This window comes from Triticum aestivum, chromosome 7A (genome assembly GCF_018294505.1).
Source record: "Triticum aestivum cultivar Chinese Spring chromosome 7A, IWGSC CS RefSeq v2.1, whole genome shotgun sequence".
NCBI classification, from domain to species: Eukaryota; Viridiplantae; Streptophyta; class Magnoliopsida; order Poales; family Poaceae; genus Triticum; species Triticum aestivum.
Window position 1 is genome coordinate 156,282,502 of NC_057812.1, and position 6,848 is coordinate 156,289,349.

Genomic DNA, 6,848 nt, shown 5'->3' on the forward strand with positions numbered 1-6,848 from the left:
CAAACCTCTCACTCGGGGACTTAGCTGCAGCCCAGTGCTCGCCTAAGATATAAAAATCCTACCGAGTGAAGAGCAAACCTCTCACTCGGGGGGGCTTAGCTGCAGCCCAGTGCTCGCCTAAGATATAGAAATCCTACCGAGTGACGAGCGAACCTCTCACTCGGAGGCTTAGCTGCAGTCCAAGTACTCGCCTAAGTTATCAAAATCCTACCGAGTGAAGAGCAAACCTCTCACTCGGGGGCTTAGCTGCAGCCCAGTGCTCGCCTAAGATATAAAAATCCTACCGAGTGAAGAGCAAACTTCTCACTCGGGAGGCTTAGCTGCAGCCCAGCGCTCGCCTAAGTGGATTAAGGAATAAGTCAACTGCAGTGAGCGTCTTGCTTTGAACCTGCAAAAGACATTTCAAGCCAAAAGCAATCATATTCAAACACCAAATTCAAGTTCAGATCGATACCTAAAGGAACCGAAAGTGCTCAGGCGCTAAGCCTGTTAAGGTTTATCGGTTACAACTCCACTCAGCATACCGAGGCAAATTTAAAGCGTCGAGCTTAGAAGAAGTTTTTTACCCCTCCTGTGGAGGGCTGGAAGGTGCAACAAACTCATCAAGATCAATTCCATCTGCGATCCGAGTGGCAGCAGCAAGGAAAGTTTCCATAAAGGACCTGAAGTCGTGTTTCTTGGTGTTGGCCACCCGGAGGGCAGCCAGCTTGTCTTCTCGCGCATCTTTGCAGTGGACTCGGGCCAGACACAGAGCAACATCTGCACCACACCGAGCCGAGGACTTTTTCCACTCCTGCACTCGACCAGGGACAGCGTTCAAACGAGCCATCAGCGACTCGAGGTCGTTCTGGAGTGTCTCCCCGGGCCAGAGCGTTGAGTCGATGCGAGATGTGGCGACCTTCAGCCTTGCAAGATAGTCCACGGCAGCTGCAACACGGGACTCCAGTCGGAAAACATTCATGGCAACTTCGTCGTTCACTGGAGAATTGACGGGGTCAAGGTTTGGTTCCAGCCGGCTAGTCTCTTCTTCAAAGTTTTGACAAAATTCTGCAAGGACGATCACCGAGTCAAGGCAATGGTCGAATGAAAAAAAAAACCACAGTTGAAAATGATTGTTGAAGGTTTACCTTCAAGCATAAGAAACAGCTTCTTGGCAAGACCACTTAGGAAGACCTCCAGATCATTTTTCTTCCCAAGAACAGCTTTCAGAGTAGCATTTTCTTGCTCAAGCTTTGCGACTGAAGCTAACTTCTCGTCAACAAGCTTGATCTTCTCAGCTAGTTCAAGGTCTTTTTTCCTTTGGGCCTCCCTCACCTTACCTGCAAGTTACAGCAAGATCAGATTTTGAAACAAATGAAGGGAAAAAGCAGTCGTCGAGGTCTCACCAAACATACCTTCGGTCTCCTTCTTTGCCTTCGTCAGATTCTCCTGAACCAGCTTCAAATTCAGCTCGAGCTGAATGTGCTTGTTTTCCAGTTCAGTGTAGCGAGCCGCAAGGTCACAGGAGTTCTGCGAAGAACCAATCGACTAAATGTCAAAGATAATTCACTTCCGGGTGGAAAAGGAAAAATCACGCGTTTCTAAGACTACAGCCGAATCCAAGCATTCGACCGGTTTGCGAAATCCAGTCGCCATAGTCGAATGACGGAAAGACTGAAATTATAAAGCCTAAGGCCGACTGCCAGCAGTCGACCTTAGCCTTGGGGACTACACCCAGTGGGTGCACTCAGCGTGCCCCTACTAATCCTATTGAAGACAGAGTCGACCAGTCGACCTCAAAAAAAAAGAGAGATGTATTCTTTAAGACTGTAATCGACTGCAAGCAGTCGACCACAGTCTCGGGGACTACACCCAGTGGGTGCACTCAGCGTGCCCCCACTGGTTTGCGAAATCCATTCGCCATAGTCGAATGACGGAAAGACTGAAATTATAAAGCCTAAGGCCGACCGCCAGCAGTCGACCCTAGCCTTGGGGACTACACCCAGCGGGTGCACTCAGCGTGCCCCCGCTAACACGGAGTTTAAATCGACACACCCAGTGGGTGATTACTATAAATTCTGGAAAGAAAACAAGCGGTGGTCGACTGACCTGAACATTGCTTTGAAGGGCGGAACTGGCGTCGTAAGCTGCCTGGCTCGCATCCCGGATGGTCTTCAACTGCTCCATCATGATCCCTGCCTGGCGTATCGCCTCCTTCGCGGCGCCAGCTTGGTCCTCTAGGACGTGGTGCGTCGTGAAGAGGGAGGGCTGCAGAGCACTCGTCAGTGGATCTGCGAAGGACACAGTGTGTCGAGTGGTGTTCTCCTCCTCCGCGACCAGAGTCTCAGGCACCGTCACATCCTGGGGCACCCTGCTGGCAGACGCTTTCCTTCTCATTCTGTGCTTCAGCGGTTCCTCATCTTCATCACCATCAGGGAGAGTGATAACAACATTGGGTGGAGCTACAGAAAAGAATCAGAATTAGAGATCATGAGTCAGTCGACTAGAAACGGGGTTAAGAGTATAGTACCAGGTTTTGAGGTTGCTGCGTCCTCCATCTCATGATCGTCAGCCCGGGCCGAGGTCTCAGAAGTAGCAGCACTGCAACTCCAAAGAGTCAGTCGACTAACTCTAGCGCCAACCAGAGATAAAGTTCACACAAAACAAGAGGACTTAAGCAACATGATTACCCTGATATGATGGGGATGGACACCTTCATCTTTGGCAGGTGCTTGGTCGGCTTTGATGGGGCCGCCCTGGGCTGCTTCGACGCCTTTTCAGTCGGCGCCGGAGAGGTGGTCCGAGGACGCTTGGTCGACTGTGTAACAGTCGCAACCCCCTTGCCACATTCAGTCGCAGGGTCATGGACAAGTTTCGACCGCCTTTCCGAGCGCGGTGGTGCGACCTCCTCCTCCTCCTCCTCTTCCTCGTCCTCATCGTCATCATCATCATCGTCATCATCATCATCATCATCCTCAGTGGCATCCGAGTCCCACTCCTCCTCCTGGCTCTCGCCCCCGCTCGCTTCTCCCTCCTCGGTCAGAGCCTGTGCTCCATTGGGCATCGAGTACAGCTCAGTGAGGGCCTGATAGACATCAAGACAAAGATCAGTCGACCGATCGGCAGAGAAAACAGAAATAAATGCAACGAGAATACAATGACATACCTTGTTTGGATCACTGTGGCAGTCGAGTGGAGGAATCCTTCTGGCTCCGCGAGGGTTATCCTTGTTCCCAGTAACAGCAGCCATCCACCTTTCCAGAGTGGCATCGTCGACTGCTTCTGGATTGACCCGAGTCACATCCTCAGTCCCACAGTACAACCACATGCAATGGCTCCGGAACTGAAGAGGCTGGATACGACGCCTAAGAAAAACCTCCAGGAGATCCATACCCGTCACTCCCTCCCAAACCAACTGAACTACACGCTCCATCAGCATCTCCACGTCAGCTTTCTCCTTCGGAATCACCTTCAGAGAGGAGGGCTTGTTCACTCGGCCCATGGTGAACTGAGGGAGTCCACTCGACTGCCCCGGCGTCGACTGATCCTGGCAGTAGAACCAGGTCGACTGCCAGCCTCTGACTGACTCGGGAAATATCATGGCTGGGAAGGTGCTCTTGTTCCTCATCTGGATCCCCAGACCCCCACACATTTGGATAACTCGGGTTTTTTCGTCGCCTGGGCTCGCCTTCTTCACGGTCTGAGAGCGACACGTGAATATGTGCTTGAACAAACCCCAATGCGGTCGACAACCCAGGAAACTCTCACACATGGACACAAACGCGGCAAGATAGGCGATGGAATTCGGGGTGAAGTGATGGAGTTGCGCTCCAAAAAAGTTCAAGAAACCACGGAAGAAAATGCTCGGCGGCAAAGAAAATCCGCGGTCGACATGGGTAGCCAGAAGCACGCACTCACCCTCTTCAAGATGGGGCTGCCACTCTTTCCCCGGAAGCCTCGCAGCTCCATGGGGGATCAGGCCCTCGTTGGCCATGTCGAGGAGATCCTTCTCCGTGATGGTCGACTGGATCCAATCTCCCTGTACCCAGCCTTTCGGCAGGCGAGATCTAGACGAAGACCCGCCACGACTGGTGGATCTCCCCTTCGCCTTCTCTGTCGCCGACGCCTTCTTTGCGCGTTCCAACGCCGCCGTCTTCTCCTTAACCATGGCTGCCGGCGGGACGCGCGAGGAGAGGTTGTGCGGAGGCGAGAGCGAGCGCGTTGGGCGGAGACAAAGGGAACAGAGGGAGAATGCTGAGGCACTGTTCAAAAAACCCTCGCCGGGCGCATTTATAAGATCCCTTCCGAGTGGATGACAGGTGGGCCCGGTCGATCTAATCATATCCTGAACAGTTACGCGGATGCGATACGTGGCGAAAAAAGCGGCGCGGGGATCGAGGCGTCTATGCCCTGTCCCGTCCGAACACCGCGGTCCGCCCCGCTTCGTGCGCTTCCCCAAATTTCGCATCCCGCGGGATCCGCGAACGGCAGATCGGTCTGCCAGACGCGGGATTTCCTGCGATCCGTCGCTCGGAAATCGGCGAAGTCCAAAAGATCACTCGACGAAGGAAAAGAATGGATCGAGTCGACTGAAGAAAAGTTGTTCACTATCAACAAAGAGATTTCTTGGTTCAAAACAACGCACGACCAGTACGCGAAGGCTAATCGGAAACAACATCAACTCCTTCATCACTCGAGCCTCAATCCATTCGGGGGCTAATGATGGAGTCATGTACCTAGGGTAGGGTCACAGACCTGATCTAAGTACCCTGCCCAAGGACACCCTTAGAAGAGATCACCTTCCAGTCGACCTACGAGGGACTCACTCGACTGACTTGAAGGACTCGACCATGAAGACTCACTCGACCACCAGAAGGTCAAGAGGCACTCTGCACTGCAACGGCCTGTAATTAAGTAGACTTTATGATAGTAAAGACACTTTATGTGGGGTGTTACCAGTAATGCTCCGGACTTAATGTACCTTAAACCCTTCATTACGTGGGTTGGCTGGGGTCCTGGCGCACTCTATATAAGCCACCCCCCTCCACAGGCAGAAGGGTTCGGCACCCTGTAATCCATATACACATAATCCACTCGACCGCCTCCGGGCTCCGAGACGTAGGGCTTTTACTTCCTCCGAGAAGGGCCTGAACTCGTACATCTCTTGTGTTTACAACCTCTCCATAGCTAGGACTTTGCCTCTCCATACCTACCCCCACTCTACTGTCAGACTTAGATCCACGACACCCCCCCTTTTTAGGGGGTTAGACAGAGGGATATCATACAGTTTAGACTAAACTGTCCGAGATGAAATGGGAGCTTGGTAGATGTCATTTTTTATTCAAACATATGGGGGAGGAATGGAGTAGCCCATTGAAGATGTCCTAACCCTTGCAAAAGGTACTTCCTAAGGACATTACCTTAATGTAGACACATGATTTTCTATAGTACTGCTCCGTGTCATATGCATACACCACAACAGACAATTAACGCATACAACAGGTTGTTTATAATATGTCTATTTACTTTTGAGTATGAATTAGAGACGACATCCATACAATACCAGAATCATTATTTGTAAATTGTTTGTAAAAATATTACTGATTGTCTATAGATTTATAGCCAACCAATTTATCTTCCTACTTTCTATTTCTTTCCTCTACGTTACCATAATTTCTACTCCCTTCGTTTTTAAATATAAGTCTTTCTAGAGATTTCAACAAGTGACTGCATACAAAGTAAAATAAGTGAATCTACACTCTAAAATATGTCTACATACATTCGTATATTATAATCCATTTAAAATGTTTTAAAAGATTTATATTTAAGAACGGAGGGAGTACATAACATCTCTGCGGCTGACTAGAAGCTGCCGTATACCTACTTTTCAAATAAATACTCGTTTTTAGTTGGGCTAGGCTTTGGGTGGAAAAGCTGAGCTGAGTCAGATCTGGATGTCAGGTATATTATGATCCATTTAAAATGTTTTAAAAGATTTATATTTAAGAACGGAGGGAGTACATAACATCTCTGCGGCTGACTAGAAGCTGCCGTATACCTACTTTTCAAATAAATACTCGTTTTTAGTTGGGCTAGCCTTTGGGTGGAAAAGCTGAGCTGAGTCAGATCTGGATGCCAGGTTTTTGGGGGAGCTCCTATTAGACGCACTCTGCATCAAATAGTCAATGTATCGCACACAGCATCCTGACTGGGCCAGCCCATTACCGACTCGACCGTTGTATTTTTTAAACAATTTTTGTGAACATTTTTTGAAAACACCAACTTTTTTTCAATTTTTTCAATATTTTTTTAATACACAAGCATTATTTAAAAGCATAAACATTTTTAAAAAACAAAAATATTTTTTGAAAACGTGAACATTTTAAAAAATCGAATGAATTTTGAAATTTCCAAACATTTAAAAAAATGAGAGGCCAGAAAAAACGTAAAAGAAAACTGGAGACATCTAATATCTACACTATCTAATTGGGGCGGCCCATTCTTACTCGCTCGGTTAGGTTCCCTATGAGTTTGGTGGACTATTTGACGCAGAGAGCGTGAGAGCTCCTATACGGTGCGGAGAGCAGAGAACATAAACATTTTTAGTGGCACTCACGCGCGGAAACTTAGGGGTGTTTGTTTCCATGAACTTTTTGATGTAGGGACTAGAAAAAGTCTTTTTTATAGACTTTTTAACCATATAGGAGGGACTACTAGAGACTAAAAGTTGCTTTTTGCGACTAAATGAAGAAGACTCTCAAGGAGAGTCTTTTCGAGGACTTTTTGAGACTTTTCCAACAATGTCCCTTCATGCACCCATTGGCCCGCCACCGCATGGTGTTGCTTGATTGTTATTTTTCTATATATTA